The 24,862-nt window shown below is 32.1% G+C and overlaps 1 pseudogene; it reads left to right on the top strand.

The window, feature by feature from the left end:
• Positions 1-23,921, top strand: LOC150025551 (uncharacterized; annotated as a pseudogene).
• The last annotated feature ends 941 nt before the right edge of the window (positions 23,922-24,862 follow it).

Below are 24,862 nucleotides of genomic sequence, written 5' to 3'. Positions count from 1 at the left end.
ATGGCGCCCCCTGCTGAAGAAATTGTTAAACTTGACAAACGAGGTTTATTTTGTTCAATGAACATTCGCGGTGAAGTATGTATTTTTTTCTGTATTTTCTTAAATTTATACTTTTATACAATTTCTGTAGTTTCTTACTTTTATTCTTTATTTCAAAATTTATAGCTTGGGTATGTTGATCGTGCATTTGCTATTGAGTTTCAAAAAGAACTTGGTGAAGAGTGGACCCTTGCAGATAGCGCAGGCAATGTACATATAGTAGAATATAACCAAGATTTGTTGTCGCCAGAAATCATGACAGGGTGGTGGACTTTGGCTTATTTTTATGGGTTTGAAGGGGATCACACTATCTTATTTCGTTACGTTGGCGAAAACGCTTTCCATATAATTGTTTATATGGAAGATGTCCCTAAAAGTTATTTCAATCCCTATTTGGATGAAGTTGAAGGAAGGAAATTGTTGAACATTGGTCCCTTTCACGATTTTTCCATTAAGATGTCTCCGCTAGACGTAAATGCAAGTTCTCTAGTGAGTTTATCATTGATTTTTTAAAAAAATACGACTGCTACATTGTATTCCTTTTGTTTACTTATTATTTTGATGTTATTGAAGGGTATACCTCCTGCATTTTCTGAATATCTCTGCCAAGGTAGATTCAAAACGGTTATGCTGCATGGACTATTGAAGGATGTCGAATGCAAGGTTTTAAAAGGAAGGTTTCCTTATAGAACCATTAAAATTGGTAGGGGCTGGAATAATTTTTGTCGTCGTCATTCTTTTCGTCAAGGCCACAAAATTATCTTTGAATGCGATAGCAGGAACCCATCTTCTCATATCAGAGTTTTGTTGTTGATGACAAGTTTTGAGGACAATTTTTTATGTTAACCAAGTCTTTAAGTTTTTTTTTATGGGTTTGGGCTAATCTTTTCCAATCATTGTTTTTAAACGAAGACAAATATTTAATTTTGGTGGTTATTTGCTAACTATTACTTAAATTTTGTGAATTTACTCTGTTTTTCATTGTATTTGTTCCCTACAGTATGCATACATAACGTCTTAGATTGTTCATTCATTATCTGAAACAGTTTAAACACGTCATCTGTAAAACAAATTTACAGTACTCTCAGATAAGTTTAAACACGTCTCATCTGTAATAGAAATGGAAAGGACTCATCACAACTTTTTTCATCAGAACGCATAAGAGTCAAATATTGTAAATTACATGTTGTCCAGGAAACCAATATAATTCTAGAATTTTTATTCTAATGTCCATTTTGTGGATAAAATTTATTCTGCTTAGTGTTGCTTAGTGTTTTTTAGTTATGAACTTTTGAGTAAATACATTTTAAAATATGTATAGATTTTATAATTTCTTTCAATCGATACATTTATAAATTTTTGTACTTTACTTAAAAATAATACAAACTGAAAAATATTAAATAGCATAAAATATTTTTTTTAAGAACTTTGAAAATAGAAAGGTTTCATTTTTTGAAATAATGTAAAATTAAGTATAAGAATATTAATATTGAAAATGAATTGAAATACAAAAGATTATGTGGATATCTATAATTTTTGTACTTTATTAAAAAATAATACAAATTGAAAAATGTTGAAAAGCATAAAATAATTATTTATCAACTTTGAAAATAGAAAGATTCCATTTTTTAAAATTTAAAATAATGAAAAATTAAGTATAATAATATAATAATATCAAATAATATGAACATAAGAATATTAAACTTGAAAATGAATTCAAATAGAAAAGATTTGGTGGAGATTTATAATTTCTGTACTTTAATAATAAATAATACAAATTGAAAAATGTTGAATAGTATAAAATAATTATTTATCAACTTTGAAAATAGCAAAGATTCCATTTTTTAAATTAATGAAAAATTAAGTATAATAATGTAATAATATCATATAATATGAACATAAGAATATTAAACTTATAATGAAAAATACAAAAGATTATAATGTAATTGTAATGCTATTTAAGCAAATGGAGGATTAGGTTTGTATAGATGGTGTCCAATCAATTTTGTTTAAAGTCAATCAACAATCAATTAAAGAAATTCATTTTTTTCAGTTTCAAATCAATTTTGTTTAAAGTCCATCAACAATCAATTAAAGAAATTCATTTTTTTTTTCAACTCATACAAAGCTTTTCTTAAAAGATGCATTTACTTTCCTGCCTTCTTAGGGATTTGACTATTGTTGCAGAGTCCGTACTCTGTCACATCTGCCAATTTCTACTGTATCTAAACTTACACCTAATTTTCTTCCTTCACCGCCTCTCTTCCATTTTTTTTTTTGTTGGTTTTATTACCTTACCTGATGAATATGACTTTGTGTTCTTTGTTTATCACATTTGCTATGTCCCAGCCACCGCTACTTTCATAGGTTTTCCTTTTTTTTCCATGTTTGTGAAACTGAATCCACTGTATATCAACCCCCAAGGTACGATTTTTTTCGTTCTTTTGTATGCATGAGAAAGCAATACTATATCATGAAATGAAAGTGGTAAGAACTTCGTCATTTCCTAAACCCCACATTACCTTTTGTTGGAAGTTTGTCTCGGAATGTTTTGCTTAGCATAGTATTTTTTCCCAAACTATGTTAAACCTTTTCATAGGTTTCCCTTTTTTTCCATGTTTGTGAAACTGAATCCACGGAATATCAACCCCCAAGGTACAATTTTTTCGTTCTTTTGTATGCATGGGAAAGCAATACTGTATCATGAAATGAAAGTGGTAAGAACTTTGTCATTTCCTAAACACCACATTACTTTTGTTGGATGTTTGACTCGGAATGTTTTGCTTAGCATATTGATTTTTTTCCCAAACTGTGTTAAACCTTTTTATGTATATTTATGATATTTTACCTTTATCATGATCTTCGTCATTTCCTAAACAGGGTTCGTCCTTGATTCTAAATTTGAAAATTTAACTTTATTAGGTCAAGTTTGTAAGCTTGCAATCTACGTTTTATAGATAGGTTTTCAAAGTAAGGGTTCCTTTTTTTAGTAAAGCAGAAAGGATATTTTGCAATTCTGCAAAAAAACTCATGTCAAGTTTTCATTTTTGGAACATCTTTTTGTAAATTTACCAATTTTTTTACTTTGGTTTTCATCTCTTTTACATATTGCATGGACATCAGTTTCTATTGTTGAAGATGGATGCTGCCCCTTCAAAACATGTGTTTGATGAAGCCAAATGTGTAATTTTTTCCTTAGTGTTTGCATTTGCTTTAAGGATGTCTTAGGTTAGATAAGAGGTTGCTTAAAGTGGGCTTTTTGCTAGGTAATTCACCTCTTAACCCCTGACCATGAGATAAGAGCAAGCACAAGTTTTATGAAAATGTTTTTCACATGTTTTGCAAAAAATATCCTTTACTGCATAGAAAATGAATCTGTTCTTTTCTAAATAAATAGATTCTTTTCTTAAACTGATGCTTTGATAAAGTGCTTTCGAAAATCAGGTTTTATGCATCAAGTATCTTAACTAAGTTTTCATTCCATCAAAACGACTGTGTTTCACTTGTTAAAATGTTTCTGTTATCGTTTTGAAAATGAATCTGTTCTTCTGTAAATGAATAGATTCTTTTTAGTCTAGTGCCATGTTTCTTTTAAATGGCTTTTCACGTTTTTATCCTTGCACCAGGGTGTTTGACTAAGTCTCCTACATATAACAAATTCTCTAACAGCCTTTAAAAATAATTTTGTTCATTTTATTTTCAATATGTTCTTTTTATAACAGCTTTAACTGTTTTTTGAAAGTTTGTTATAAAATGTTTTCCTATATAAAGAGAGTTTGTCCTGGCTCTCAGATGTAGTTCAAATAATCGATAAAACTAGTTTTTACAACAGAGAAATAAGAGATTTCAGAGGATTTGCATGTGTTCTTGAAATATTTTCCAAATCACAAAGTGTGCTTGTTCTTGGTTGGTTCTAAGGCTTGGTTAGAGGTGTTTTCACTGTGTGAGCTATCTGTTCTACTGGTCTAAGGCAGATTTCTGCATCCTCTATCAGGTGTATTCGTTTCATACTTCAATTCATTGTAAAGTATGGTTGTAAACTCTTCTTGATAGGGTTTCTTGAAGAGTTGTGTGTGCTGGAATAGTGTTTTTCAGCAAGGTGTGCCATGTTCTTGTAGGGTTCAAGAACATTGGTTTTTGTAATTGTTTTGAATTGTGGTTTAGTGAATTTCACCTTGGATTAGGTGAAGACTGGATGTAGCTCATTTGAGTGAACCAGTAATTGTTTTGTAATTGTTTTGTGTCCATTCTTTCTTAATCCCTGCACTCAATAATTGTTGAATAAACTGATCTGTCAAGAAATAAATCTATTCAATTGTATTTGAATATGTTCTTTCTGGGTACGTTTATACTGTTCTTGTGTTTCTGGAAAAACCCTCTGAAGAATTTGTGTAGATATGTATGAGCTGTGAAACATAATTGAAATTCATGTTCTATGAAAGTTAATTCAATTTGTTAAGTGTTTTAAAACAAGCATTGATTTTGTATTCAAAGAGTGTGATTAACTGCTGGAGCTCTCGGTTTTATTCTGTGAAAATCAATTTGATCTTTGCCTACAAATCATATAACTCAATCTCAAAATCAGAAGTCATTCAACTAAGATAAACGCCTTGAAGTACATAAACAATATAAAAATAAATTTGTTCATTACTAAATAAATCGATTTATTTTCTGTGTATTGTGATAAAAGTTGAATCTGTGCGAAAGTTTTAAAAGCTCAATTCACCCCCCCCCCCCCTCCCCCCCTCTTGAACTTTGACACTATTGAACCCAACATCTATAACGTGATATTTTTCTCTTTCTAAAGTCAAACAACATTTTCATTAATGGTAATGCTTAAAGTAGAATGATGTTCTTTGGAATGGAAAAGCAATTTTGTTTCCACAACCTAAAAGTTAAGAATTTTATGACAATGTTAACGTTACTGTATGTATTAGACCATTTTATGGTTTGATTCTTTCAAAAATCTTTTCCTTTTCATGAAACATTGTATAAATCAATCATCATTTATTGTTAATGATTTTCTTTATTTAGTTCTTCTTTGTGTCACAATACTCATTGTTTTTCTTACTATTCGTACTCATTTTGAAATCTAAATTTTAATTGTTTTTACTTTTTCAAAATAAATAAGAACCAATTCTTCTATATAAATAGATGTGTGGTATGTTCTTTGGAGTCGCATTTAGCATCAACATTTGCAGTCTGCATTTTCCTTTTACTTAAAAAGTCAGGCTTACCATGTATTTGTTAAGACAAAATACAAATTCAATCAAAGATATAAATCCGGAGACTGAAAATTGGATTCTTATAGCAAGAGTAATTCGATTGTGGTTTGTGTCGGACTTCAAGAAAAGCAAGTCTCCATTCTCAATGGAAATGGTGATTCAAGATAAAGAGGTGAATTGTTTTATCATTTCCTTTCTTATTGTTTTGTACTAAATATTAATATCAATTATTCTAATCATGGTTAATCTTGAATCTTCTTTTCCAGGGTGATAGAATTCATGTTTCTATTAGAAAAACACTAATTTATAAATTTCAAAATCATATTTTTTAGGATAAGGTTTATTCTTTCAATTTCTTTAGTGTGAAAACTAATTCAGGATCTTATAGAACAACCCGTCACAAGTACAAGATTAATTTCCAATTTGAAACTAAGGTAAGTTGTGTAGGTAATGATCTAGTATCATGTGCAATACCTCAGTACACCCCAATGTCTATGATAAGAGCCTGTGGTTTTGATACTGATTATTTAGTTGGTAAGTTTACTTATAATGGTTTTGGTTCAACATATTTGTTTCCATATGTGCTTACATAATTTTCTTCTTCTAGATTTTATTGGTTTACTGACCAGTGTAGGCACTGAGAGAGATTAATAGAACAGGCTCATCAACAAAGTTAAATGTGATTTCCATCGAAGCTGATGGATAAGCTAAAATTTCGTAGTACAACCATTCCAAAATTTGTTTGACACAATTCAAATTTTATTTACAACAACTTACGCATGGAGTGTACATTATTTGGCAATTATGTTGATGAGCTCAACGCATTTTTCTCATCTGGAGAGTTGCAAAATGTGGTCATTAGTGTGCAATTTGCTAAAGTCAAGATTTTCCAGGATATGTTTACTCATGAAACTGTAACTTATTTTTTTATTATTCTACTTAAATTTCTGTACTTATAACATAATGTATTTTATTTTGATTGTAGACAAGGTTTGTCTACAAAACTGCTTGGATTGTACGAAATTAATATATAACTTACAGTCTAAAAAGGCAAACAAACTTAAGAAAGGGTTACTTCAATACGTACTTCGTCATTCAGTAATTGAAAATTATGACACATTCTAACTACAAATTTAACATTTGTAGGATGATGGAAAATACAGATTCTCCTACTCAAGGACTCAGTCAGTTGTGTGATTCATAAAACAAAATGTTGATGATGAATTTATCCACTTGATTCCAAGAAACACTATTCAAGGCCTGAAAGATTGCAAGGATGTATCATTATATTTTTTTTATCAAAATTTAATTAAATCAATTATGTATGCTTTAACTGCAGAACCTCTTTTTGTTTTCAGGAAAGCACTTTTGTTGTTTTAGCTACTATAAAACATATTGTAGTTGATGATGAATGGTGGTACACGGCTTGCTTATGCAATAAAGTCGTTTACCCAGATTCGAAATTTTTTTTTTTTGTGATAAATGTAATAAGCATGTTATGAAAGTGCAACCAAGGTATTCTTAGTAAACGCCATCATTTTTTTTCATTACTTTTTATATTAGTAAAATCTATTATATTATATTTATTAGTCTTTTATTTATATTTTATATTTCAGGTATAAGCTGAAGGTACGAGTAATGGATGAGACAGACTCCACCACTTTTGTTCTTTTTGACATGGATGCAACTACATTGATCAATAAATCTTGTGCGGAATTATTTGAAAGTAATGACAAGGTAATTTTCCAATAGTGCATATGTCTATTGATGCATATATGAAAAGGTTATTGTATAAATTAATATACTAATATTTTAATTTTTTATTTAATTTCTAAAACGCTGACTCTGGTGTACTACCCAAAGAATTTGGTCTTTTGATAGACAAAGTCGTGTTGTTTAAGTTGGTTGTGTTAAAGATCAATCTAACAGGTTTGACCAATCATTCCGTGTCACAAAAATTTGTACTGATGAGAGTACTATCCAAAGATTTTCTCATGGTGGTTCTGAAAGTGTGGTATGTATTTTTATTTTATTTTATTATATTTTGTGTTGCATTTTATTTCTATACTAATTATGTATATCTTTTAATTTAATTTTTATGTTGTCAAGGAACCTCATACTCAGAAGAAAAGACTTTGCAGTATTAAAGATGTCGAACAAGACGATTCCTCTGTAAAAGATCCTCAAGTATTTTATATTTAAATGATTAGTTTAAAAAAATTTTACTAATATTTCTACTTCATGTTGCAGGATTTGTTTAAAAAAATTTCCAATGAAGTTGTTGAATTGCATTCTGAAACTATTGACTTAGCGAGTGACAATCAGTTAAGTGCTGAAGGGGTTCATCTAGGGCTTAAAAGATATTTTGTTTCACCCTCGCACGCAGCCGATGATGATGTTCCATTAAGCGTATTAAGGAAAAATATCAAGATCGAAAAGGGAGTACTATGAAATATGATTTTTTATGTATTTCTGTCACTCTTGGACATTTTTAGTTTGTATTTGTAATTTTGTTTACTCTTTCTAATTTCTATTCGCAATATTTTATGATGTATCAGTACAATTACTTTTTAAAGTCTGTTTATTTAATATTGTTGATTTCATCATTGGACCTTATCTTTAAGGTACGTAATTACTTTATAATTAATTTTGGCCTTCTACTTAAGAATTTCATTTAGTTTTTGTGTAATTAATATAATGGCTTATTTTTTGGAAGAATGTTAGGCACATAATCTTACAGGTTTGTCAATTATGTTATAATGTTATAATTATTCCAAATATTACTTATCAATTTTTATAACTTATCTGTTCTTCCATTTTTTTTTGAAGATTATTACAATAATATTTTGCTTTTAGAGGAAGTATTATTACAGGTATGTATATTTGCTTACAACAGTTATTTATACGTGCTTCAAAATTATTGTGCCTGTTCAATTATTTTTCACATTTATCTTTTATGTGTTTTTAATAATTTTTTTTGGGAGAAGTCATAATCATTTTACTCTTTTTAATTCTTATTTTATATTTCTGATTGTACTCACCTTTTTATGTAAACTAAGTTATTTTTAATCAATAATGTGCATTAAATAGCTATCAGAATTGTGGTGGTTCTTTATCCCTTATACACTCTTTTCAACGTAGACTTTTAGTCTTCCTAGGTATTTCTCTTAGATATTGGCAGCAAGTAATCATTTCAATATATAGATAAAGTAGGTAAAAATTCTAAGTCTATTTGTTTTATTATTAAATTATTAGATAGGTAAAAATTATATAGATATATTATTATTTTCAATTATGTTAATTGTTTGTTTTTTCATATAAATACTAATTATTAGTAAATAAAATTACACTATTGACTAATATTATTATCATTTGTTATAAAAATTAGAATAATTGTAATAATTATTATTTTATTATTGTTTAATAAGATACTTCAACGGCAAGTATTATGTTGTATAAGGTAGTGGAAAATTGAAAGGTCATAAAATACAATGGTGTAGCAATAATTACAGTTAACATACTTATCTTATCTTCTATTCATGATTGACTATTTTATTATTTATTAATTTTTAAATAATAATTTTTTATTTAATCTTATTATTCATTATTAATTATGTATTGATTTTCTTGAACTGAAATGACATGTTGTTTGAGACAATGGATATCAAAGGGTCATAACTGATATTTGGCTATAAATACATAAGAAACTTGGCTTTTCATTACTCAAAATCCTACTCTTTTCTTCTATCTACGTTTCTATATTACTGTTGCCTAATTCCTTCACTCTCCACTGTTTATTATTCACTTAGATGGCTTATACTGCTAAAGAAATTCATGAACTTGATACACGAGGTCTTTTCTGTTCAATGTACATTCGCGGGCAAGTATGTAGTTTATTTTATTTTTCTTCAATACCTACTTTTTTCATCAATGCATTTTGTAGACTACTTTTATTTTTCACAATGGATAGAATGGTTATGTTGATCGTGCATTCGCTGTTGAGTTTCAAGGAGAACTTGCTAAGGAGTGGACCCTCGCAGATAGTGCAGGGAACGTCCATACAATATATTATAACCAAGATCTATTGTCTCCCCAAATTTTGGATGGATGGTCGACTTTGAGTTCCTTTTATGGCTTTAAAGGCGACCACTCTATACTCTTCCGTTACGGCGGTCTAAGTTGTTTCAATATAACTGTTTTTATGGGAGTGATCTTTGAAATTGGTGTTAATCGTTATTTGAAGAAAGCTCAAGGAAGGGAATCGCTGACCAAGGGTCCCTTTGAACATTTTGACATTACTTTGTCTTCTTTTCATATCAAAGGAAATTATCTAATCAGTTTAAGAATGCTTTCATTTAAATGCTTTGGTTTATAATGTATTGCTTTTCATCAATACTTACTCTCATTTTGTTGAAGGATCTGCGCAGTGCATTTGCGGAATATCTTCTGAAAACGAAATTCAGAAACGTTACGCTACATGGACTGTTACATGATGTTCAATGCAAAGTGTTAAGAGCAAGGTTTCCTTCAACAAACTTCAAGCTTGGTAGGGGCTAGAAAAAATTTTGTAGTCTCCAATCCTTCCTTGAAGACGACAAAATTATATTTGCATGTCATATGATGATGCCTTCTTCTGATATCAGGGTTCTGCTACTCATGAAAAGTCACTATAAAAGACAGGCCAAACTCTAGAATTAGATTTCTTAATGTTTTTTTATAATCCTTTCTATTGTGTTGAAAGGAGAAAAACTATTTACTTTTTGTGGTTTACTTAAGTTTCCCTTTGTTGGAAACCAAAACAATGTATTATTATTCATGTTTATGTTTATTTTATTGTTATTATGTTTAATGTTTATCTGATTTCATTTGATTTTATTTGTTTTATGCTTTACTTCTAACTTTCATTCATTATCAGGCGTGTCTATAATGTCTTAGCATTGTTACATATGTTTAAGACTATAACAGTTGTCAGTACATTAAACTCAGAAATCTTTCATTTCTTTTCATTATTTTTTTACCTGGTATTCAATAGATTTTAATATATTGTGCAATTGTGATTGTTATTATATTGTTCATTATTAATCACTCAGTGATGTATTAAATCCTTTGATTGTTTTTACGTGTTTTGGCATACATTTTCACTTTTGTTATATGGACTTTTAATTTATTTTTTTTGTTCTATGAGCACTATATGTTTTTATTAATATTTGATCATTTGTCATTATATATTTCATATATTTGATTTCAATTTATATCAAAGAAGGTGGTCGCATAATTTAATATGCTTTTCACCTAAAACATGTTCTGTTAAGGAAAAAACATTTCTCTTTTATCTGTTCTACTTTAAATGTGTTTCTATAATGTAATTAATTGTACTTTTTACATAATTTTTTTTAATTGCAGAAATTAGTGCAAGATCTTTTTAAAAATGTACCTACATGATGAAGTTAGTGGCCAACAATCAAATTTACATATATCATTTTTATTGAAATCTCAAATTAGCAAATAATTGTAATGTAAATGTTATGGAGACAATTAATTAGTTCCTCTTTTTCTTTTATAATTCCTGTACTATTTACAATGTAAACTAATGTAATCTGATCATGATTTGTTTAAATGTTTATCTACTATATTTAATACTTAATTTGAATTTGAATTATTCACATTTGAAATAAATTTGTCTTTATAAAAAATTTCTAATTTATATTAATTATTATAATTATAATAATGATAATTAAATATAGTAAATTGTGTATGAAGTTTTAGGTTAAATTTTTTTTATCTATGAAATTTTATATACCATCGACTTGAAATTTCGAATTACTTGAACAAATTACTTTTTAAATTTATTTCCAAAAATTATAATAATATTACAGACACTTTAAAAAGTAACAAAATTAATCATCAAAATCAAAATGAATACAATTTTCAAATTTTCAAAATAAAATTAAATTAATTTGAAAAGTATTTTACTTAAAATAATAATGATAAATAAAAAAATAGACATTGGAACTTTCTGGAAACACCAAATAAACCATTGGGTTTCCTAACCTTACTTTCCAATTCATTATTCACTTTTCATCTCTTGGAATTTCTATATTGAAAGCAAAGTTATGTTTTTTCCAGCAGAGAAACAACCTTTGTGGCAAACGTCTGTGTTTCCAACCTTTGTTTCAGATTGGCTTACTTCCTCTCTCCATCTTAGCAGAATCTGGTGGGTTTTGTATTTTACATTGCTAATTTGTTAATGCTTTATTCTTGAGCTCTACAACATAAGACCCTATTTCTCTTTAATTTTGACATACCCACTTTAGAGGTATGCGTGGTTTCGGAAGTGAAAGTAATTTTTGTTAGAATGGATGGCTTTAAACTAGAGGGGGTGAATGGTTTAAAGACGGTTTTCGCAAACTTTTAAGTCAAGAATGAAATTACTTCAAGAAACAATTGATAAGGAATTCAGTTTGCCAAATCAACAAGCAAAAACAACAGCACCAGAAAAACAATCGGTTGTTTCGCAGAAACAATCGGTTGTTTATACCAGTTTGCAAATATCAAAACTGAATTTAAAAAGTTTAAGGATAGAGAGAATGCACACAAATGTTTATACTGGTTCACTCCAAACCCAGAGCTACATCCAGTCTTCTCAGAAACTACTGAGGAAATCCATTAAGCAATCAAATCTAGATCACTTACAACACAACCAAGAAAGTGACCTTGATCCCCTCAAGACACACACTTCTCTTGGCCAACACACCAACACTAAGAATGCTGATCTTGATCCCCTCAAGAACACAGAGCAATTCTCAGCAAACACACAAACAAACTTGTTCTACAGAATACAAGGATTACACTTGTTACATAAGCAAATCTAAAATCAATACAAGCAGAAATCATATCTCACACTCTTTGATCAATCACAATCTCTAAGCAATCTCAACTCTTTGAAAAACTCAAAAAACTTGTATTCGAAAGATTGTTACTCAAATCTGTTTTTCTGAATTTATTCAAAGATATTGTTTGTTATCAAATCTTAACAAACTTATTCATTGCATTTAATGATTGGTCAAAGCATTTAAAGACTGAAGCGTAAACAGTTAAAGCATTTAAAACTCAGTCAAAGCTAAAACAGTTTTTCTGTTATGGTACCAAAACAAACAATCGGTTGTTTCCTCGAATCAATCGGTTGTTTTGGTTTTAACAGCTCAACCATTTGAAAAACAGTTTTCAATCTTTTCTCAAAACATCTAAGTATAAAACAATCGGTTGTTTTTCACTTAGTTTGAAAAACACTTTTTCTTTTAAAAGATTGAGAATGCCTATGCTTTGGATTCAATCTAGAGTGGATTACAAAACTCAAACTACCGCAGATCCTAACTAAGACAGCTCAGCAACATTAAGCACAGCTAAGCCTTCAACATGCTTCAAAGGGTTTGGATTCTTCAAAGCTTAAACACCACTTGGTTCAACAATCTCCCCCTATTTGATGAAGACAAATCCCTTATGCTTGTGTTGTACTTGATTGAATCTGAAGCAGTTCCTGCAAGATATAGTTTTAAGCAAAGCATAGAACTTCTGATAATTGGTTAGCACAGAAACAAATACAGATATTCAGAGCATAATATCATAGTAAACCATAAGCATATATAGGAGCAAAAACCTATAAGGTTTCACTCATCCAAACTGTTTTGTAGAAAATTAAAAACTGAAATTTAAACACAGCATATGTCTCCCCCTATTTGTCTTCACAAATAGACAAAGAGAAGAGATAAACAAGATAATTGTTTTGATTACATCAGAATTAAACAGCAAAAGCAGCAAAAACAAAAAACTGATATAGCCAACAAAAACAATCGGTTGTTTCGATACATCAACCAGTTGTTTTTCTTTATTCATCATCATCAGCAAACTGAAGGTCAAAGATTTGGTTCTGGACAGCCTCAATCTGTTCATCTAGAGTCATGAAGCGTGCATCCCTGTTGTCAAACCTGTTGTCAATCCTCTGGAAATTGCTGACACAAAGATCATGGAGATTTCTTTGATTCTCTTCAAAGCTATCAAGCCTATTGATCATGAGTCTCTCAAAAGAAGACATGGTTTGCATCCTTTCTTCTTGATTCCCAACACCAGCACTAGGTCCAGCATCTTGATGTGCTTCAGGTAGATCTTCATGTTGAAAATCCATATCAGCAAGTTCATCTTGTTCATGATCAGCAGCAGCACTAGATGAGGCACCAAAGTCACCATCTTTGCTAATCCACTTGCCACCTACTTTGGTAAAACCCATTTTGTTGAGTGATCCATTGTTCAACTCTTGAGTTGACTTGACCAACTCAGATGTTTCATCTTCTAGGTTCACTTAAAAATAGAGTAGAAATTTAGATACCAAAACAGCATATGGATAGCGATAATCACTTAACCTCATTGCCTTTTGCATGTGCTCTTTGATGATGTGAATCCAATTGACTTTGATCTTCTTCATGATGCAGAAGATGTACATCAGATCTTCCTCAGTAAGAACAGAAGGATTGCTCCCCCTTGGTGTTAGAATCCAAGTCACAATGAGGGCTAGCAACCTTTAATCAAGCTTTAGGCCTCCAACAGAGCATGTCCTAACTTGAGCATGTTGGTTCTTCAAGCAACTTTTGTAGTATTGGATTTTGTTGAAATCCTCCACTACTCCAAGGTTTCCCTTATTAATCCTGAGACCATAAAACTTAAGACCAGCAACAGCAGCCCATACCTCATGGGTTATCTCCATTTCTACACCTTTTACATGAGAAACTAGGTTGTTTCCCTCAAACTTGAGATTTGTGTAGAACACCCTTATCAAATATGGGTAGATGTTTCCCTTCATCTCCAGGAACTTTCTGAGAGATTGATCTTTGAGTAGCCTCCTTACATTGTCAAGCTTTTGGCTTTTCAGCCAATCAAAGCACACAACCTTGGGGTTGTTTATCATTTTGGTGCTTGTTTCAAACCTATACCTCTCAATTAGATCATTGTCTCCAGAAAAACATTCTTCTAGCCTTCCTCCAGACCTTACAGCTCTGGTTTTGACTCTCTTTGAGGTGGGAGGAGTTGAGTCCATGATGGCAGAGAAGAAAACAGAGAAAAGCTCACTCACAGATTTTACAAGAGATATTGCAATTGGTTGTTCTTGTGGAAGAGATCAGCTGCAACAGATTTTATAGCAGTAATAGAATAAAAAAGCATTCAATGTTGTGAGTGGGTACCAGATTTTCAGAGAGAGAGGACTTGACCCTGCCCAGCACAAAAAATGTCAGAAAAATCTGAAAATCACATGGTCTTCACATGTGATCTTTGACTAGTCATTAAGGCTCTTGAATTTCCAAGATTTTGGAATATATTCCTTTATGAATGTTGTAACTTCTTTCTGAACGTGATCAGCTTTCAATACAGGTTCATTGACCAAGGATTCTCTCTTTAAATTGATTTGCAATGGATATAAATTCAAAATAAAAATTAAATTCATTTCATCATAGTGTTGTCAGGCTCAAAATAATCGGTTGTTTCGAAGAAATAATCGGTTGTTTTTCTGCAACAGTTAAACTGATTTTGAATTTTAACCATGAGCAGAAAGAGTTCAAAGCAGATGAAGTTAAGCATTTTAAAGAAGATATTTAAGCATGAGAAAGAACTTAAAAACAGAAATTAAGAACAGAGAAAGGAAGGTCTTATCCTTTATGTTGTTCTTTCAATGAGCCATGTGCTTTGTGATCAAGAAGTTTTAATTTGACTGTTGAGGGATTGTGGACAGATAAAACATTGATTCAGCTTCAATGTCGGTCTGTTCCTTCCAAGAACTTGATCAGATGACTCAGTCTTTCACACTTCTTTCAGAATTCCTACACAAGCATGAGTTCAAGCAACAAGATTTGGCCCCTTTACAAATGTGGGTCCAATTGATTTCTTTTTCTCATTTGGAACCTCACATCCTTTAGGAATCCATTTCATGAAGCCCTTGGGAACAAAAAACTTTCTTATTTTCCAAAATCTAACCGAATGGCCCTTCTTCATGCAATAAAAGCATGTAACAACCGGTTGTTTCGAATTAACAATCGGTTGTTTTACTGGCTTTCTTAAAAAAAATTTGAAAACTTCTCTTGATGGTTCTGTGGATTGAAACCTAAACCAGCCTTTCCAAAAACACAGCTTTGAGATGCCAAGACATTCTCAAAGTTAGATTTCCCTTTTGAAAGCTTGTCCACAGTGTCAACCAGATAATGAACCTTTTTCTCAAGATTTTCACAATTTTCGCAAATGAGAGTGTCACACTTGCAAGAAGAATTTTTGAAATGATTTTCCAGATTTTTGAAATCATTTTTAGATTTTTCAATCTCATCTTCAACTGATTTCACTCTCTTTTCCAGCCAGCTGTTAAGTTCTTTCAATCAGTTGTTTGAAAGAACCAATCGATTAGCTTCATCATGAGTTTCTTGAAAAGCTTCAAGCAATTCACTATAATTTTGTTCATTTAAAGAAGCACATGAACGTACCTCACTTGAGCTACAAGATTCATCATCTTCTTCAGCTATCAAGCAGATGTTTGCTTTCTCATCTTCACTTGATTAAGAACTTGATGATGATACCCCATTTTCATCCCAAGCTATGTAGGCTCTCTTTGTCTTGCCTTTATTTTCCTTATTGCTAGGCTTTTTCTCCTTGCTCTTATTTGGATAATCTGCCTTTATATGACCTTGCTCACCACAACCAAAACAAGTATAGTTATTGGAATTAAAATCATTTCATTTCTTGTTTCCATACCTATCTTTGTTGTTGTCCTTGTTGCGGTTCCTCTTCAAGAATTTGCTGAACTTTCTTGACAGCAAGCTAAGGTTTTCCTCATCACTGGATTCTTGTTTTCCTTTGTGCTTGGAAGCTTTTAAGGCTATGCTCCTTACGTGTTTGTCTTTGCTTTCTTGAAAATTGAGTCGAATCATCTCTAACTCATGTTCCCTAAGCTTACCAAACAAAGAAGTTGTACTGGGACGACCGACCGGTCTATGGACCCGGTCAATCTACGCAACTAGACCCCACCTTAAGGTATGAGGTCGACCACGTGGCACATGTGGCCTACCGACATAAGAAGCCCAAGTCAAAGGCTGACCCGATTAGCAAAGGCTAACCCATGGTTAGGAAACAACCTAATCCAACCCTAATAGCTAAACAACCCCCTAATCTGACCCAACAATAAGGGCCCATCAAGGTAATATAAATATCACGCATTCCAAGGAAGAAAGTACGTCATTATCTACAGTATTCTAACCAGTCGAATACGACACGTGAGACACGGCCGACCGAGTGGCATCTGAAGACAGTAGTTCTCCCAGTCCCCAAACTAGTTTGAGAACAAAAGCCATACTCAAGGATGTTAGATCTTTAGATTCAGAAATAGCAGTTACCTTGGGTTCCCATGCTCTATCAAGAAATTTCAAGATTTTGATGTTTAGCTCTTCCTTTTCAAAGGTCTTGTCAAGGCTCATGAGATGATTGATGATGTGCGTGAATCTTTTCTGCACCTCAGCAATTGTTTCACCTTTGAGCATTCTGAACATCTCATACTCTTGGATTAGAGCATGTTTCCTAGCTCTCTTTACCTCATTTGTACCTTCATGAGTTACTTCTAAGGTGTCCCACATTTCTTTTGACGATTTGCATTGAGATACCCTGAAAAACTCATCAGAATTTAAAGCAGAGGTTATTATATTTTTGGCAATGCAATTGAATTTGGCTTTCTTGCTTTCTGAATAAGTCCATTGAGACCAAGGCTTTTCAATGAAAGATCCATCTTTTTCAAACTTTGGGACAAAATGACCATTTTCAATTGCATCCCAAATTCCTTTGTCAAGTGATTCCATAAAGATTTTCATTCTCACTTTCCAAAATTGATAGTTCAAACCACAAAACAGAGGTGGTCTGTTGATTGAAGCACCTTCCCCAAAAGGTAGTCTATCAGCCATTTAAAAACAGTTTTAGGATCAACTTGAATAAATTTCAAGAACCAAGCTCTTGATGCCAATTGTTAGAATGGATGGCTTTAAACTAGAGGGGGGGTGAATGGTTTAAAGAGGGTTTTCGCAAACTTTTAAGTCAAGAATGAAATTACTTCAAGAAACAATTGTTAAGGAATTCAGTTTGCCAAATTAACAACCAAAAACAACAGCACCAGAAAAACAATCGGTTGTTTATACCAGTTTGCAAATATCAAAACTGAATTTAAAGAGTTTAAGGATAGAGAGAATGCACACAGATGTTTATACTGATTCACTCCAAACCCAGAGCTACATCCAGTCTTCTCAGAAACCACTGAGGAAATCCACTAACCAATCAAACCTACATCACTTACAACACAACCAAGAAAGTGACATTGATCCCCTCAAGACACACACTTCTCTTGGCCAAAACACCAACACTAAGAATGCTGATCTTGATCCCCTCAAGAACACAGAGCATTTCTCAGCAAACACACAAACAAACTTGTTCTACAGAATACAAGGATTACACTTGTTACATAAGCAAATCTAAAATCAATACAAGCCGAAATCCTATCTCACACTCTTTGATCAATCACAATCTCTAAGCAATCTCAACTCTTTGAAAAACTCAAAAAACTTGTATTCAAAAGATTGTTACTCAAATCTGTTTTTCTGAATTTATTCAAAGATATTGTTTGTTATCAAATCTTAACAAACTTATTCATTGCATTTAATGATTGGTCAAAGCATTTAAAGACTAGAGCGTAAACAGTTAAAGAATTTAAAACTCAGTTAAAGCTAAAACAGTTTTTCTGTTATGGTACCAAAACAAACAATCGGTTGTTTTGGTTTTAACAGCTCAACCATTTGAAAAACAGTTTTCAATCTTTTCTCAAAACATCTAAGTATAAAACAATCGGGTGTTTCGACAAAACAATCGATTGTTTTTCACTTATTTTGAAAAACATTTTTTCTTTTAAAAGATTGAGAATGCCTATGCTTTGGATTCAATCTAGAGTGGATTACAAAACTCAAACTACCCCAGATCCTAATTAGGACAGCTCAGCAACAGCAAGCACAGTCAAGCCTTCGACATCCTTCAAAGAGTTTGGATTCTTCAAAGCTTGAACACCACTTGGTTCAACAATTTTCGTTCTTTTTTTATTATGCATACAAATATTAATTAAAGTTCTATTTTTTACATGCATTTAGTTGACATATTTAAGGTTAAAGCACTTCATTCAAAAATCAACCCAATTTTATTTACAATTTACTTATCCATGATTTTTGTTTGCTCATTTATCTTTTCCTGGAATTAGGCAGTACAACACATTTATTGAAACCAACAATGTAAGAAAAGGAGAGCTTTTGTGGGTCATTGACAAATTTTAGGGTTTCTTGCAAGGGTTCTTTTTTTGGGTTAAATATAAGAGCGCTTTTTGAATTGTCCAGAACAAACATACATAAAGTTTTCATTTTTTTGCTTACTACGATTCTCAAAATAATGATATCCATGTTTAAAATGTTGTGCTTTCATCTTTTTGACAACTAACTTGAACATTCTTTAAGGTTATGCTTTACAAATAATTGCCATTTTAAATTTGTTCTGTATTCAACCTAACAACAATAGGATTTGTATACCTGAAAATAGTTTGTTCTGAGTACAATACTCTCTGAAGTTATGGAGGAACTAAGGCCAAAGTTTACTACAAGAAACGGGGTTGGTTCCCATTCTCAGGTAAACGGTAATGTATCAAGGAATACAACTACAATTATATTTACGTTTCTTTAGTCATATATGTTCTTCATTGTCTTTCTGAACATACACATCAGTGTAGTTTTTATTCGTAAATATTATTTATTTTAGCCAAAATAATGAGAAAACAGTTTATGATACAAAATACGTGAAATATTCTTTTTTTTCTGTTTCCACCAAAGAAATCCAACTTTTTTTTTAATTGTAGCATCAGAATTTTTCATCACAAGTCATTCCAAATGGAATACCATTAGCTCAGATAACCATTTCAACTTGAATTGAATCTATGATATCTTATTTTATATTTCACATATATGTATATAATAGAATGTATTGCTATTTGCAGAACATGTCATTCCCAACAAAGAACTGTTAATTGTAACTTACCAAATATTTTAGTACTTGTTAACTGCACTTTTGAACATATTTTGTAAAGGTAATTACAATCGAGGAAGTGTAGTTAATAACACAATAAGCTTAGATAACAGATCCAGTAAATACAGTGTTGAAATCCTGCAATCAATGACTAAGAGCTTGAATTTTGAAGATGTGCAAAATGAAGCAAATAATGGTAATAACACAATGTGGTTAGATAACAGGTCCAGTACATACAATGCTCAAATCCTGCAAAACTAAGACCTTGAATTTTGAAGAGGATGAGCAAAATGAAGCAAATAACTGTAATAAAAAAGAATTAAATGTTAATTTTAATTTAGTTAATTGCTTCAAAAGCACTTTGATTTACTGTGTTTTGTGTTCAGATTCGAGCATAGAAGTTTACACTTCTGAACTATATTCAAAAGCTGAAAATGAAGGTGCATGTCTCTAACTTTAACTTATGTTTTAAAATTAAATGCATTAATGTAAAGGTAATACATAACCTTATTTAACATTTCAATATAGATATTGTTTCATTTGGACAACCGAATATTCAATGTCAATATTGTTTGGCCGAGGTGTGGTATGAAGAAAGATCCCTGAAAGCAAAGACTTACCTAAAGGTTGATTTTTCTATATGTTGACAAAAAGGAAAAGTACAGCTACCTTTCCTACAACAACCTCATAAATTGATGCTAGAGTTATTAAATGGTCAAGATCCACAAAGCCAACATTATTTACAACATATCAGAAGTTACAATAGTATGTTTTCATACTTCAATTGGAGGAAAAGTTCACTCTTCGGTAAATGATGAGTTTGGGCCTCCTCAATTTATTCTGCATGGATAAAACTATCATAGGATTGGAAGCTTACTCCCTGACAATGGAGAAATGCCCAAGTTCGCACATATATGATACTCAAAATGAAGTCTCAAACAGAGTATCTCACTTTGGGTATGTGTTACATTAGGTTAGTTTATTTTCAAAAAATTCATTTATAAAATCATTTTGAATTAATTATTTATTTAAATTTTATGTAGGTACAATTTGAAAAAGTTGAAGTTTGATAAATCATTGATTCAAGATCTTACCAAAATGATTGATGATAACAATGTTCTAGCAAAAAGTTTTAGAAGGGTCAAAGATTTTGTAAATTCTAGTGTACATTCAGATTTTGGATTGAGGTTATTTAGACATCGGTTAAAAGATCCTAGAGTGTACAATACCCCTATAACTGATGAGATAACAGCGTTAATTGTGGGTGATATGAGCAACTTGGATGTAGGACGAGATATCATAGTGAAAAAATATTCTGGACAATTGTTTAGGTTGCATGAGACACATACAGCCTTCATCCCATTACAATATCATTTAATATTTATCACTATTACCTACAATGTAAACTGGTCTGAAATACGTGAGTTTGTTACATCAAGAGGATTAACTGCTGTTGATAGGCCAGACATAGTTTGCAAATTATTCAAGATGAAATTAGATCAAATGATGGTTGACTTCAAAAAAGATGAATATTTTGGCAAAGTTAATGCAGGTAATGACATTAATCCATATTTTAAAATTTCATTGAGGTTTTATGCATTATAATTCAAACAATTTCTATCTTCTAATAGGTATGTACACTGTGAAATTTCAAAAAAGGGGTTTGCGTCATGCCCACGTATTATTGTGGTTGGATGGAAAGAAAAATTTAAGAACTCCAACAGACATTGATGGAGTAATTTCAGCAAAATTACCGCATGCATATTTATATCCTAAATTGTCAAAGGCAGTTGCAACATACATGATACATGGACCATGCGAGCCGCTCAGTTTTCCTAACGGTACATGTTCAAAATTTTACCCAAAGAAATTTAAATTGTTGACTACTATTGATGAGGATGGATATCCTTGTTACAGACGTCAGGATAAAGGAATATTCATTCTTAAAACATGAATTAAGTTAGACAATACAAATGTTGTCCCATATAACCCATTGCTACTATTGAGGTACCAGACTCATGTTAACACGGAATATTGCAACAAATCCAATTCAATCAAGTATTTGTTTAAATATGTCAACAAAGATCCAGATAGAGAAAATTTGAAAATTACTAATCCTCAGAAATACTCTACTGAAACACCAGTCATAGATGAAATTAAACAATATTATGATTGTAGATATATATCTCCCTGTGAAGCTGTGTGGAGAATATTTGCCTTTGACATTCATCATAGATGGCCTTCAGTTCAAAGGTTGATTTTCTATTTGTTATACGAGCAACCCATTCTATTTAAAGACAATGAATATATTGATGAAATATTGCATACAAATGATCATAAAAGAACAATGCTTTTAGCTTGGTTTGAGGCTAATAAAATCTATCCAGAGGGGGAACTTTTGACTTATTCTTAATACCCTAACCATTTTGTGTGGATGGCAGAACAAAGAGAATGGAAACCAAGGAAGAGGGGTGTTAGTATTGGAAGGCTTACATATTCTCTTCCTGGGTCAGGGGAATTATATTATCTCAGGTTATTGTAATTATGATAACATCAGGACTATTAATGGTGTAATTTACAAAACGTATAAAGAGGTTTGTTATGCCATGGGGCTATTGGCAGAGGATAAAGAATTTATTGATGCCATTATAGAGGCCAGCAACCTTGCTTCAGGAGCTCTTGAGAAGATTGTTTGTTACACTGCTACTCATGAATACTATGTCTAGACCTGAGGAAGTTTGGAACAAAACTTGGAAATTGTTATCAGATGACATTGTATACCAAAACAGAAAAGAGTTTAACCTACCAGGTATAACTTTCTGTTTTCCTCAAACTTTATAACATATTATTTTGCTCAAGGTATGACATGTTGTTTTGCTAGGTCTTACAATTGAAGATGATCAAATACAAAACCTTTGTCTTCTACAACTAAAAGACTTATTAATTTCTAAATGTAAATCTTTAAAAGACTTTAACAGTCTTCCACAACCTATTCATTCAGATTCTTTTATTTATGATAATAGATTCATTATTAATGAATTAAATTATGACAAGTTACAAATGTCTGAAATGCATTCTTCTCTTTGTCAATCTCTAACTGTGGAGCAATTGTTGGTGTATGAGAATATAATGACAGTAGTACTGTCACAAGTTGGCAGTTTTTTTTCCTATACGGGTATGGTGGAACAGGAAAAACCTTTATGTGGAAAACTTTGTCTACTACAATTAGATCAAAAGGGTTGATTGTGTTAAATGTAGCTTCCAGCAGTATAGCTTCTTTGTTACTACCTGGAGGAAAAACAACTCATTCTACGTTTTGCATTCCTTTGTTAATAAATGAACATTCAACCTGCAACACACCTCAAGGAAGTTTTCGTGCCAGATTGATGATTTAAACTAAATTAATTATATGGGATGAAACTCCAATGATGAATAGATTCTGTTTATAAGCTCTTGATAGAACTCTAAGGGATGTCATGAGAGCTGTAAGTGAAGAAAATGCTCTTAAACCTTTTGGTGGCAAAGTCATTGTATTGGGAGGTGATTTTAGGCAGATATTGTTTGTTGTAAAAAAGAGGTCAAGATATGACATTGTGAAGGCAACAATGAACTACTCAGAATTGTGGAAACATTGCAAAGTCTTCAAACTTATAGAAAATATGAGATTAAACAATGAAAAATCAAAGTAAACTGCATCAGAAATAAAAGAGTTTGCAGATTGGATACTTCACATTGAAGATGAAGATATGGACTTAAATGAGTTGGGACAAGCAACTATTGAAATACCACAAGACATTCTAATTCTAAATGTTGAACAACCTTTATTACGCTTGGTTGGATTTGTTTATCCAGGGTACATGCAGAATCTGAACTCTGATGGACTTTTTTATGATGGTGCAATATTGTGTCCTATTACAGAATGTGTGGACCAAGTGAATAACTTCATTCTATCTTTAATCCCCGGAGAAGAAGTTACTTATTTAAGTTCAGACTCTCCTTGCCAATCTGATCAACAAGAAAATGCTCAAGCTGAGTGGTTTACAACTGAATTTTTGAATGATATCAAATGTTCCGGAATTCCTAGTCATGGTGTTAAATTAAAAGTTGGAGTTCCAATAATGTTTCTAAGGAACATTGATCAAGCCAAGGACTTTGTAATGGAACCAGATTACTAGTAATTCACTTGGGGAAGAATGTCATTGGTGCCAAAGTTATTACCGGATAAAATATTGGTGATAACATATTTATTCCTAGAATGAATTTGACTCCTTCTGAATCAGGCATGCCTTTTAAGTTCCAAAGAAGACAATTCCCAATATCTTTGTGCTTTGCTATGACTATAAACAAAATTCAAGGTCAAACACTTAATAAAGTTGGTTTATATCTACCACGTCCAATGTTTACACATGGAGTGTTGTTTCCAAAGTAAAATCCAAGAAAGGGTTGAAAATATTAATTTTGGATGATGATGGAAATACCACTAATTCAACTACTAATGTGGTTTACAAAGAAATATTTAAAAATGTTTGAAACATATTGTTAACCCATACTTATCAGGTATGAAAATTCTTTAATCGAAAACTATTTATATGTCTCATATATTTCTTCCAATATATCTTCTAATATATCAACAATAAACCCATATTTTTTGTGATCCTGCCTGTTGACCGAAACGCTGGAGCCTTACCTCGTCAAACCTGGATCAACTTCTGCGCCGTGTTAGCCTCCGTCCTTCACCGCGATCCACCTCAAGAACCTGCAAAAGACAGAACGGCGCCGCTGCGGCCGATCACGCTCCGACGCCCAAGTCAGCGACTGAACCACCAAATACTAAGAGAAAACTCAAGAACTCTAAGGAACCGTGCACAAATTCTCTCTCAGCGTACTCAAGACTCGCAAGTGTAAAGAAACAATCTAAACGTGCGTACCTCAGAAGTTCGTTAGAAACTCTTATATACCTGGGCACTTTCTCCCTCCTGGCAGTTACACATCTGGACACGTGGCTCGCATCCAGCTGTACACGTGCCATCATCTGGAGCATCCTTGACTTGGGCGCTACTTCTTACTCTTCAGGTTTTTTGGCTAAGTTACTTATGCATGATACAACTCAGTGCATAGCTGCCTTGGAGCGTGATCTCTTCTGGGTGGCGAGTTCGGGTGCCTTCGTACACACCTTCCCTGTGGTCTCGCCGGCCGCCTTCATGATCTGCCCTACCTGCTTCACCGTGTATGTTCAAGTAAGCTGTCTCCCGACCTCATCCTCTGGCCAGCTGGGAAATGACTATCTGCCTTCATCTTCGGCGATGTCCTTGTTTCGGCGATCTCTAATTACTTGGTCGCCTGGGTTCACATCTGGCGACTTCATCTTCAACCCGGTGACCGCCGGTTTAGGTATGCTGGAGATCGGAGCACGCCAACTTAATAATTGGCGACTACACGAACCCCCCGACTTCCTTCCCTTCTGCCAGCCA

This window comes from Phaseolus vulgaris, chromosome 8 (genome assembly GCF_051622355.1).
Source record: "Phaseolus vulgaris cultivar YP4 chromosome 8, ASM5162235v1, whole genome shotgun sequence".
Classification (NCBI taxonomy): domain Eukaryota; kingdom Viridiplantae; phylum Streptophyta; class Magnoliopsida; order Fabales; family Fabaceae; genus Phaseolus; species Phaseolus vulgaris.
Note: the sequence above shows the minus strand (reverse complement) of the source record. Positions and strands in the feature narration are given on the sequence as shown.